The 12836-nt window shown below is 45.6% G+C and overlaps 1 non-coding gene across 1 annotated transcript; it reads left to right on the top strand.

The window, feature by feature from the left end:
- The first annotated feature begins 1485 nt into the window (after positions 1 to 1485).
- On the top strand, positions 1486 to 1557 carry Trnae-uuc (transfer RNA glutamic acid (anticodon UUC)). The gene has a single exon. It is a non-coding gene; the product is annotated as a tRNA-Glu (tRNA).
- Positions 1558 to 12836: the final 11279 nt, after the last annotated feature.

Raw genomic sequence — 12836 nt, 5'->3', positions numbered from 1 at the left:
AGCCATGTGTTCAAGGAGCCCTTGGGTCCCCTTCTACAGCAGCCAATATGAGCAACCATGGGTGCTGGGAGCCCCTGGGTCCTCTTCTACAGTGGCCAATGACAGATAGCAGCCATTGGTGCTGGGAGCTCCTGGGTCCTCTTCTAAAGCGACCAGTGAGAGCAACCATGGGTGCTGGGTGTCCCTGCATCCTCTTTTACCTCACCCATGTGAGCAGCCGTGAGTGCTGGGAGCCCCTGGGTCCTCTTCTACAGCGGCCAATGCGAGCATCCATGGATGCTGGGTCCTGGGTCTTCTACAGCGGCCAATGATAGCAGAGATGGAAGCTGGGAACCACTGAGTCCTGTTCTACAGCAGCTAGGGAGAGCAGCCATTGGTTCAAGGAGCCCCTGGGTCCTCTTCTACAGTGGTCAGTGAGAGAAGCCATGGGTGCTGTGAGCCCCTGGGTCCTCTTCTACAGCGGCCAGTGAGAGCAACCATGGGTTCAAGGATTCCCTGGGTCCTCTTCTACAGAATCCAGATTGAGCAGCCATGGTTGCTGGGAGCTCCTGGTTCCTCTTCCACAGAGGCCAGTGAGAGCAGCCATGGGTGTTAGGAGCCCCTGGGTCCTCTTATACAGCAGCTAGGGTGTGCTCTTTACCAGTAACCCATCACTCCAGAGCTTTAAACCATTTTTTTTTTTAAAGGAAAGTTCATTTTATGATTTTCTTTCGGATTTGGATTGTATTAATGCAGTAATAAAAATAACTAATGTACTGTGGTTTCAATCTGGGTAGTTCAGTGGTTGTGTGCCCAGCTTTTCTATCAAAGTTCAGGCTGTGAATTTTTTAATGATACATTAACAGGGGATTACAAGCCTGTAGGGTAGGGATCGTTTCTTCCTCTCCCAGAGACTCTGGTGCCCGTGTGCTTGGGGTTCTTGTCACTAAAGAGAATGACCTTCTGTCCTTCGTTTTGTTTTTAATGTGAGAAGGCCGCAGTGTGTAAACCTGGAGTGGTGTGACCTTGCATTAAAGGCGTTCACTATCCCGCCAGGCGGCTGAGTTTCTTAACATCCTGGTGTCACTAAAGCGACATCTCTGCTTGCAGGGAGGACAGAACACAGTCGTGGTGACCGTAAATTCTTACTGCGGTTGGGGGGTGGGGGTGGGGGAGCTCTCGTGGAACGCTGATCATGCCTCTGTCCAAGGGTTGAGTCTAGATGGAGCACACAAAGGCATTTACCGCGCGGCTAAGCTTCGGGTGTGCCGGGCTCGGGTACGCGCGCGCCTGCTGCTAGGACAGGGCGAACACAGTGCTGTTGGCTGCTGACTTCTCCCCATTTCCACCCACGGAGGAGGTTCCACCCTTCCACCCACCTGACTAAGGCAGCCGCAGGAGCCCCAGCAAGTGAAGATGCTGAAAAATTTCAGCTGTCTGGTTTGGGCAAGCGTCCCTGCTGATGTAGGTGACATAGTATACAAAGCAGTGACACCTACAGGCAGCTCCCATATGGTCTAGCGGTTAGGATTCCTGGTTTTCACCCAGGCGGCCCGGGTTCGACTCCCGGTATGGGAACGTGCGACTGTTTTTATTTTGAACCACAGCACTAACTGGTTATTTTGCTCAGCCAGAGCGGCTCCCATCAGCTGTGATCAATCCCAGATGCAAAACTATAGATACTGGAGTTAAAAGTAATCCTTAATTTCTCACAGTAACATGGCGGGTTGTGGGTATCGGAGTTCCTTCTGCTGCCCCTTCCCGGATTTCCTGGCCTTCAGCAGAAGGAAAATGTGGTGTAGAAAGAGTAAAGCAGCGATCTGGGGGACTGAGGAGAGGGGACGGGGGAGGGTGGGGTGGGGTGAGGGGGGAGGAGGCAGATGCCACACCCTCTATCAAAGTGTTCACTGCGCCCAGCTGTGAGCCGCAGCTACGAGCTTGCGTCTTCCTGGATGAGTTTTGACTGTCTTATCTACCTGTCAGCTGGTAGAGTTTCTGTGATTTCAGACCAGCTTAGTGTGCTTATCTTTTGCCATACCACTAGGGAGGCAGAGGCTGGAGGATCTGAGTTCAAGGCCATCCTGGTCTACAGAGTGAGTTCCAGGACAGCCAGGGCTACACCGAGAAACCCTGTCTCAAACAAAACCACCAACAGAAATCCATTCTTCACACAGGAAAGCAATTAAAATTTATTTGGACGAACAAAAGACCAAGAACATCAAAAATAACCCTGAACAAATAGAATACTGCAGGAGGCATCATACTGATTTGAAATTATACCTCTGAGCCATAGTCATAAAACCAGCATGGCCCTTGCACAGATATAGAGAGGACTAGAATTGAGGACCCAAGCCTAAGTCTACATGATTCTACAGTCACTTGCTATTCAACAAAGATACTAAAATTACACACTGGAGAAAGACAGCATCTTTAAAAAATGGTGCTGGGAAAACTGACATTCAACACGAAGAATGGGACTATATCTTTATCTCTCAAAACTCGACTCCAAATGGATCAAGGACCTCGAAAATCAGGCCTGATACTATGAAACCATGTAGGAAAGCAGAGAATTCATTTCAAAGGTCGGTACAGATGTCCTAATAGGGCTCCAGTAGCTCAGGAAATAAGACCTAACAATCAACAAATGGGACCCCAGGAGACTAAAACCCTTCTGCACAACAAAGGAAACTGTTGCGAAGAGGCAACTCACAGAATGGGAGACTTTTCTTTTCTTTTTTTTTTTTTTTTTGGTGAGGTATTCATCTGACAGATATAAAAAAAATCCTAAAACCCTAAAATAAACAAACAAAAACAAGCTAGGTAATTGAAAATGAGTGACCGTGTGGATGAGGGAAGGGTCCCCAAGGCCCTGTCCCTATGGAGGAGTCATTAGCTATTGAGAGAGGGGGAGTCACTCTTGGCACATGGCCAATGTTAGGTGACCCATACCCATGTGCACATGGGAAGCATTCATTGGTCTTGGGACTTTGTTGGGGGAGGAGGGAGTTTCATAGGGGCCAGAAAGAGACAACAGGGTGAAGTTTCTTTGTGTTTTGTTTTGTTCTGGTTTTTTTGCCAAGATGACTTCAAATATAAATATACTTGCCAAGTAGCCTTACTAAGAATGCTTAAAATTAGCCTTCAGAATGTTACAGTTCTCTAGTTCTCTATTCAAACGGTAGAAGTCAAGCGCTGAATTTGGTTCTGTGTGAAGTCTCCAAAAACCCCTTTAAAATTAGCCTCTAGGCTGTCTGTGGTTGCGAAGAGTAACCACTAGAGGGCAGCAAAGCCCCGCAACACTTTGCTCCAGCTCCGTTCTCTAAAATTAGTGTCATGGTTTGGCTTTGTGTTTATATCTTGTACGATTACATAACAAAGTGATGTCATTTAAGGCCCCAGACACAAAGCATTGGTTGCTGGATATTCTAAAGGAGATATCTGTGAGCACAGCCCAGATCCTTACTTAGTAATGTTCTCATTTGTTCGTCATGTTTAAGGTTAGTATATTAACATCGAGGATGGCAGATAAGACTTTCAATTTCAACCAAGTAGCCTATTAAATTAACCTGGACAGCTTCCAGGATTGATGTTCCGTTATTGGAGTCCCGGAAGCGGCCTCTGAAATCCTAATGAAAGTGGAAGCTACTCCTCAGTTTGATTTATGATATCTTACAGTGTGGCGTTGCTAAAAACCTCACTAAATGATCGCTTTACTTGCACAGCCTAACTTCATATAGGAGAGAATGCAGTTTGACTGCCCAGAAGAATGGTGGTGGGCACAGAGCTAGAGCAGCTCTGAATGTTTTTCATGGGATTTTAAATTCACTTTTTCTAAGACTGAAAGTCCTCGTAGATAATGAGAATACATACAGCAGAAGCTGCTAAGTGTCAACAGAAGGATAGGAGAAGGCGTTATGTTTATCATATAATAGTTTGAGCACCCACACAAAGAGGGGGGAAAACACCTCAAAACTTGAAAAAAAACAGTTGACTTGTATCACAGCATCTGCTTTAATTTGATGGCTCGTGAGATGTGGGCCAGTTTGAAGGTTATAATAGTCGACATCAGGCCCGGACCAGTGAACAGAAGCAATGTTACAGATCCAGAGGGCTCATCATACTGAGACCACCTCCATCCTGTCGACAAACATGAGCAAGCCTCCTACTAATGCAAGCATATATCACAATAAAACTTGCAAACCCAAGAATTCATATTAATAAATGGCAACAAGAGTTCACAGAAATTAAAAATAAGACAATGACACCAGGTAATGTTCTGGCCAAAAAAAAAAAAAAAAAAAAAAAAGGCAGCATGAACTTAGAGGTTCAAATAACAATGGTGTAAGGCTGAAGACAACTAGTACCCATGGTACCTAATAAAAATAACAACAATAATTTTGTCAGCACCAGATGGAAATGTTTTTTTAGACGTGGTTTCTCCGTGTAGCTTTGGAGCCTGTCTGGAACGGAAATGTTTTTTTAGACATGGTTTCTCCGTGTAGCTTTGGAGCCTGTCTGGAACTCACTTTGTAGACCATTCTGACCTCAAACTCACAGAGATCTGCCTGCCTCTGCCTCCCAAGTGCTGGGATTAAAGCTATGTGCCACCACCACCCTGCTGTTTATATTTTTAATATTCTTTTCCTATGTTTTGGGCATTGAACTCAGGGCCTTGCACATGGTAGGCAAGTGCTATGTTACGGAGCTACATCCCCAGCTTTAAGAATTAGATTTAAGCCAGGCAGCGGTGCACGACTTTAATCCCAGCTCTCAGGAGGCAGAGGCAAGCAGATCTGAGTTCAAGGCCAGCCTGGTCTACAGAGTAAGTTCCAGGACAGTCAAAGTTACACAGAGAGACCTGGTCTTGCAAAAGGAAAAAAAAAAATGGAATTGGACTTAAATATAAGCCAGGTACGAGACAGGAAGAGACCTCTGGTTTCAATTACTTGCTTTTCATGTGACTGGATGGGCAATTCAGCTTTGTTGGCTGTGAATTTTCTCTATGAGGGCAAAAGGTAACTGTCCATCTCCAAAGTACCAGCTCATGCTCTGTATTAGAAATTAATAGCGAAGTCACAACTATTTGCTTTATTTTTTTTATTTGTGAGACCATCCCAAACTTGCTGGTCTCAAATTATTGATTCTATTCACTTTGGCTCTCATGAGCTGGGCTCATAGATGTATGTCATTGCGTTCAACTTTCATTTTTAACACGATTGATATCTTTAAGTCAACCCTAAAGTGGGGAAGCCACTAAAGGCTCAGTGACGAGGGATTCTTTCTCATTAGCATAATCTGGTCAATGACTCTTTGAAGTTATGTAAATTACCCAGTGCATGCGTGCGTGTGCGTGTGTGTGTGTGTGTGTGTGTGTGTGTGTGTGTGTGTGTGAGAGAGAGAGAGAGAGAGAGAGAGAGAGAGAGAGAGAGAGAGCACGTGCCTGGCTTATGCTCATATAATAATAATAAAAAAAGAGGCCATACATTTGAAAGGGAGCGAGGGGGAAGGGAATGGGTGGAGTTGGAGGGAGGTCAAGGAACTGTCACGGAATGGGGAGATGACATAATATCACTTTAATTAAGAATACTATCCCACCTCATAAAAACAAAACCAAGCTCCATCAACCCGTTACCACTTTGGAACATGGAATTTGGGTAACCTACATCTGTGTTCCTGGGCTGCAGTCACTCATATTTGCTTCCAGAACCAAGCCCTTTTCCCTTCTGAGGTGAGAGCTGTGTTTTGTGCTGAGGTTACTGAAGACTACAAGGAAGCAGGGCTCAGTTTCCACCCACAAGAGCATTGTTTTCTACCAGATGTAAGCTTTTCCGTTGTCTCTGTCCTCCCACCAAGAGCACACCTTCCTGGTCCCTAAGCAGATATGAATCAGGTCTCCAGGTCAAGAAAACACACCTCTTGAAGTCCCTAATGGACTAGCAGACGGCAAACTCAGCCAAGCTGGAGAGGCCCCAATAGTATATAATTGATATATGAAGACGATATGCTTTTCTAGATAAATGAAGAAATAATACATTTTCATTTACCTTATTTACTTTTATTTTTGCTGTTTGAGAGTCTCACTTTGTTGCCAAGGCTAGCCCTAAATTCAAAGCTGTCTTATTTTAGCCTCCAGAATAAGGAGATTACAGAAATAAACTACAATCCTCAACTCTCCATATTTTATCTTGTTTTTCTATCTATCTTATTTATTTTGGAGACAGGGTTTCTCTGTGTAATAGCCCTGGCTGACCTGGAACTCTCTCTATACACCAGGCTGACCTCAAACTCAGAGATGCACTTACCTCTGCCTCCTGAGTGCTGGGAATAAAGGCATTCATTCACCAAGACTACTCCGCTTATTTCATATTTCTTAAATGTATAATACCAAGAACAGTAGTAATGTTTGAAGGATATTCCTGAGAGGATTAATCATGATTATTTTTCTCTGTATGGTATGTTTATTTTTGCTTATCTGTCTTCTAAATTTTCTACAATAACTTTGCTCTCTCTTATAATCAACTTGCAGGGGTCAGGCCTCCTCGCCACCCCTTTCCCCAGGATGCCCCTCCCCCAGTGAGGCAGCTCAGCATGTTAGTTGCTGTGTGCATCCCTGGTTATCTGTAAGGTTGAGCAAAGATTGTGACACATGGCAGAGCAGCACTGGAAAAGACCCTTCCCCACACATCCCCTACTGTCCCAGTACCTTTGGACCTTTCTCCCAACTTTTGGGAAAGTTCTCTGCCCAGAATTCAGCACAACAAAAAGCAAATAAAATAAAGACTTAAAGGTTAACTTTTGTGTCATTGGCTCTAGAAAAACAAAAGTTTGACCTCTCTTATGTACAGCCATGAAACCATGTGTCTTACTGGGGTCCCCTTTGGGGTTCTTAGTCTTATTACTAAAGCACTTCATAGTTAATTCAGAATAGGTTCAAAGGCAATGTTATTCAAGTTTGAGAGAATAGAATAGGTCAAACGAGTTGAAATCCCAACAGCTGCCAGGGGAAGGCGTGGGTAGGGCAGTTGAACCCCAGACATGGGCTCTTATGTCCCAAAGGATATACTAGGGACATGTGGTTAGAAACATTAAGTTTTTTGTTTTGTTTATTTGAGTTTCTCTGCCCCATGTTGAGCGCCATTTTGTTACTAGTGGGTTTTCCTGCCAGCCTGGACACTGGACCCAGCCCCAAATAACACACAGAGATGCTGTATTAGATATAAAGCTGTTGGCCTGTTACTAGTGTTTCTTATTGGCTAGCTCTGTCTTAAATATTAACCCATTTCTATTAATCTAAATGTTTCCACGCAGTCTTGGCTTACTGGAGAGAGGATCTGTAGTTCTGCTCTCCCTGTCCTCCATGTTGAATCTCCTATTACCTCTCCCCGAATCTTCCTTGTCTCCTAGTCCTGCATTAACCAATACAAGAAACATATTTACAGAATGACATCTCCCTTCATTTCTCTGTTTTGGTTGCCCTAGTAGAGGACATTTATTAAGAAAGAAAATGCATCCTTAAGAATGGGAGTGGGAGCCAGGAGCCGGATGTTGGTGGCACACACCTTTAACCTCAGCACTCGGTAGGCAGAGGCAGGTAGATCTCTTGTGAGTTCAAGGCCAGCCTGGACTATAGTGCTAGTTCCAGGACAGGCTCCAAAACAATACAGAGAAACCCTGTCTCACAAAAAAAAAAAAAAAAAAAAAAAAAAAAAAAGGCGTGGGCTAATGAGCAGATAAGCAGAGAACAGAGACCCAGTAAAATTGGGTGCGACTTAAAGGCCAAAGCTTAGTTCCTTCGCTCTCTGGAGACTGGTTTTTTGGATACCGCCCTCCCACCCCCACCCCAATTCCCTAATGCCTCTCCAACAGTAGGAGCAGCAGGCCATGTTGCTGACAGGCATTGCGTGCACAGGACTTTCTTATTTGCAGAGTGATGTGGCACACAACTCACCAGATGCCCCCTCTGTTAGAGGTAGGCTGGTTAGGTTTAGTTTTCATGAGATAGTGTCTAGCTAGGTAGCACAGGCTGGCCTTGCACTGGGGAGGAGGCTATCTTGCATCCTGTAAGTCAATGACAGATGTACATCACTATTGTCAGAATGAGCTAGGCTTTCTGAATAAGAGTGGCTCCCATAGGCACACAGGTCATCAGGGAATGACATTGCTAGGGTGTGAGTCCCCCTAGCTGGAGGAAGGGTGTCACAGGGGGTGGCCTTTGGGGTTTCAGACACCCAAGCCAGGCCCAGCGGACCTCTCTCTCTCTCTCTCTGCCTGCCGCCTGTGGATCTGGATGTAGAATTCTCAGCTCCTTCTCCAGCACCATGTCTGCCTGTACCCTCTCTGATGTGCTGATAACGAACTAACTCTCTGAAACTGTAAGTCACCCCCCAGTTTGATGTTTCCCTTTATGAGAGTTGTCGGTCACATGGTGTCTCTTCGCAGCAATAGAGCGCTGACGAACATGCCAGCTTCCTTTTGCTGACGTGGAAACCGGGATCACTAAGCTTAAACCATTCAGACAAGGCCACACCAGTAGGAAACATAATGACTCTTAACTCAGGCAGGCCATGCCAGGTCCAAAGGGAACTCCAGTTCTCCGCGACCCCCAAAGGGTAGTGCATGGATCCAGAAATGATGGCCTCAGCCCAATTCAAGCTAGACTGTAGAAAGGTCTCTGGTTAGGTAAAAGCCACAATGCTGGAGGAATTTGTCAATCAGCTTTCCCATCTGCCAAGAGGAATCATTTCCCTTGGCCTCTGGAAGATGGGACACATGGTTTTCCATTGACTTATACCCGTGGTTGCATACCAAAGCTCAAACAGACTGCCAGGCTCCCTCAGTCCCTACTTGCAAGCGCATGTTATATATTTCAAAGCCCTCACACTAGCATCCTGGCCCTTCTCATTCCCTGCTTCTACCTCAAACTCCCAGGTCTGCTCCTGCTCATGGTCTTCCCTCCCACAGCTACTCATCCTCCCAAACACCTGCTCTCCTCTACTCTCTCTTCCCTGTTTTGCTAGCCCTGGCCATGCCCAGTCTGTTTCTCTTTCAGTAATCTCCAGGCGCGTCCAGATGCCTCTGGCTGCACCCTGTCCCCTACTCACTACAAAATTCTCTCTAACGGAGAGGTCATTTTGGTAGTTTCTCTACTGTTCCCCCTCTCAGACAGGTGACTCTAACTTATACCATAATTTGCTGTGGGACCCGTTTTGATGTCCACTACCTTGTGGCACAACCACACTGAACGCATGACTTTCTAAATGTCTCCGGAGGTGTGCTGTCAGATGGGAATCTGGAATTCCTAGGAGGGGCCAATCAGGCCTGTGAGTTAGGCATTTGGAAACATTCCCAGGCTTGGATTCCCTTGGGATATGTTGGGTGGGGCAATGTTTTATGGGACAGAGCAATCCTAATGTGCTTCCAGAAGCTTAGAGAAGGCCTGATTCTTGCCTACCAAACATCCAATTAAGACAATCCAACATTCTCTCATAAATGTCTCCATCCCATCCTGAGAACCGCTGCTTTAACACAAAGACGCCTGCGTTGCTACTAGGTGACAACTCGTAAGGACAACTAGATCGATTGGAAGGTAATTATTGGGGGCAGGGGCAATCATTCGGACAGGAAAGCCTTGAACTGACTCAAGGCTTGAACCAGGCAGCGGATCTGAGCATGGGTGTTAGCAGTATCAGCAGATAGGTTGGCTGCCAAGATAAATGCATTATGAACATAATGAATGCGCTGTGCTTATGCTAGAACGGAAGGAAAAACAAATCTCTACATCTGAGGAGGAGTATGTCTCTCTCCCGGTTGCCTCTTGAGTTAGCAATGGGGAGCAATTCAGTTGTCCAGACCCTCATTAATGCTAAATCCTTTATAATTGGCAGAGGCAGCCACCCAGACGGTACTAATGGGCCCTGGCAGACACAGCTGTGTCAGGTGCTGTAAATGAGAACTCCTAGGCAGCAACTTTACAGCAAAGGCTGAGAATTCAAAGCCACAATGGCTCCTTCACCTCCCAGGAAACAAACAGCTTCTGTTACAGTGCACAATGGCTTTCCACAGATATCATCTTCAAGAGCCATTTTCTCCTGGATGTTGTTAACAGATAAATGAGCTTTTTCTATTTGCCTAGAAAGAGGATTGTGTGCTGGACCCTTTGGGGAGACCCCATCCCATAAATCCTACTTATCTCCACCCTTAGACAGCCATCTGCAGAACGCAGACCCTGGTGAACAGGGCTACGCGCAGTTGCTTTCCCATCGCAGCCATGGCTGTGTCTCACAGCACAGCTTGGTACCCTTGTCTTCTTCCAGTGGCTGCCTTCAGGCTGCAGTTCCCTTTTCTCTAGGATCTCAGCACTCCACAGTCAGAGGCAGGAGGATCTCTGTGAGTTCGAGGCCAGCCCGGTCTGCAGAATGAGTGTCAGGACAGGCTCCAGAGCTACCCAGAGAAACCCAGTCTAAAACAAAACAAAACAAAACAAAGGAACAAAACAAAACCCAACAACACAGAAGGAGCTGTGCCGATTCATCCAGTCTGATAGCCAGAATGGAGATTCTGTCTCCGTTATTGGAGACCTTTACAGGCTTATAAAGGAGGGGGGGCTGGGTTGTAGAAGTTTCTAGAAAGTGTTCTGGTTTCCGGTTTTTGTTCCTGAGACTGGTGAACTGAACTGTGTAGGCACCTCATACAGATATGTAAAGTCCTGTCTCCATTAGAGGGACACTGGGAGCTCACGGCTTCTCCAGAAATGGTGCTCTGTAGTTCTCAGAGTGTCTAAAATCAAGGCAGCTGCCTCCAGTGACTCCAAAATCACCAGTCATTAACCAAGGATGAAGCATTACTGCCTTCTTCCAATCTCTGCCTAGGCCTCTTGAGTCCCAGTCTTCAAGAGTGGTCTGTACTTGGTCCAGACGGTTAATCAGAAATGAGCCTTATCTTGTGCACTATTCCCTTTCCCTCATATACAAACTTACATGCTAGACAGCGTCCCCAGATGAGCTAGAACTGTTCCCCCCCACAACCCTAACAAGTCCTTGATTCTATGTCAGCACTAAGTTTATTCTCCAAAGAACAGCATAATTTATCTCTGGACTTCTTGTTTCTTGAATTTTTTTCTTTTGTTTTTAGTGTATTTTATTTGTTTTCTTGAGACAGGATTTCTCTGGCCCAGCTGGTCAATTTGCCATTTCCCTGCCTCAGCCTCCCAAAATGCAGGACTGTAGATAACACATGCATATAGTGTTAATTTCAAATGTATTCCTAATATTCCAGCTTCCGAAAGCCAGAAGACTGCCTAAGATGTAAGACTGTGGGTCCCAGCATAGCAGCCAATTCTTCCCATAATTCATTAATCTCTCGTGTTTGACTCTTAGCCTGTACATCAACTAGTTTTTTGTTTTTAGCTTATTTGTCTGTTTTATCAAACAATTTTAGATTGATGCATTTTATTTTTATTTTTTTAGCTCTGTATGTTTTGCCTGTGTGTGTGTATGTATGTATGTATGTATGTATGTATGTACGTACATTCTGGGAACCAAGCCTGGATGATAGCGGATGTCCATATATTATTGATTGATGAATAAAACACTGATTGGCCAATAGCCAGACTAGAAGTACAAATGAGTCAACCAGACAAGGAGAAGACTGGGAAGAGAGAGGCAGAGAGAAGCCCCTAGGAAGACACGCCGAAGGAGCAATATGCTGGATTATGGGTAAGCCACAGCCTCATGGCAATACATAGATTAATAATTAAGACAGAGCTAGCCAGTAAGACGCTGAACCAAAGCACTGAGCCCAATTCCTGGAATCTAGTTGTAGAGAGGGCAGAGTGATGAGCAAAAGGATCAAGACCATGCTTGGGAAACCCACAGAAACAGCTGACCTGAACAAGGGGGAGCTCGTGGACCCCAGACTGACAGCTTGGAAACCAGCATAGGATGGGACCAGCATAAGACAGAACCAGGCCCTCTGAACATGGATGTCAGTTAGGAGGAGGCCTGGGCAGTGTGTGGGGCCTCAGGTAGTGGGACAGCATTTATATGTGGTGTATGAATGGACATTGGGAGACCACTCCCCATAAAGGGATCCTCTCTCAGCCTAGACACACGGGGAGAGGGGTGCTAGGCCCTGCTCCAAATGATGGTGACAGACTTTGGCGATTCCCACATAGAAAGTGTCACCCTTTCTATGGAGCAGAAGAGGGATAGGATGGGGGTCGGTGGGGGCATGGGAGGATGGGAGGAAGAGGGAACTGGGATTGATATAGAAAATAAGATTGCTTCTAATTTAAATTTAAAAAGGGAAAAAAAAGAACCCTAACAATCAGCCAACAGTTTTATAATTAATATAGGATCTGTGTATTCATTACGGGTGAGTCAGCTACGGAGCCAGACTGGAAAGAAACTCCAGCAACACCTGGATCCTCTGTAAGAGCAAAAGTGCCATCTTCCAGCCCCCTTCTATACCGTCTGAATTGTTACTGATGCAGCAGCCTGCCTCCATCTTGGGCTTGGAAGCATCTTACAATAAAGACAAACTAGGTTCATTCCTGTTTGTGATTAAATCTCCATTTCTCAAAGATTGGGCTATAACCCTGTAACCTTAACAACAAATGGCTCTGTACTGCCTGTTCCAGGAAATGGCGACCCTACCATCCTGCAACCCTCCCTTGGTGGGTTGTTACGACCTTCTGTTGTTATGACCATCTTGTTCTGTTTCGTTTCTCACGAAATCTCACCTTTGGAAATCCCAGTCTCTGAGCTATAAAAACCCTTATCAATCTTGCCCATGCCCATCGCTGACTTCTTGAACCCAGCCTTAGGGAGAAGCAGCCTGTGTACGTGACTAAAAAGAAA

This window comes from Phodopus roborovskii, unplaced genomic scaffold (assembly GCF_943737965.1).
Source record: "Phodopus roborovskii unplaced genomic scaffold, PHOROB, whole genome shotgun sequence".
In the NCBI taxonomy this organism is placed as follows: domain Eukaryota; kingdom Metazoa; phylum Chordata; class Mammalia; order Rodentia; family Cricetidae; genus Phodopus; species Phodopus roborovskii.
Note: the sequence above shows the minus strand (reverse complement) of the source record. Positions and strands in the feature narration are given on the sequence as shown.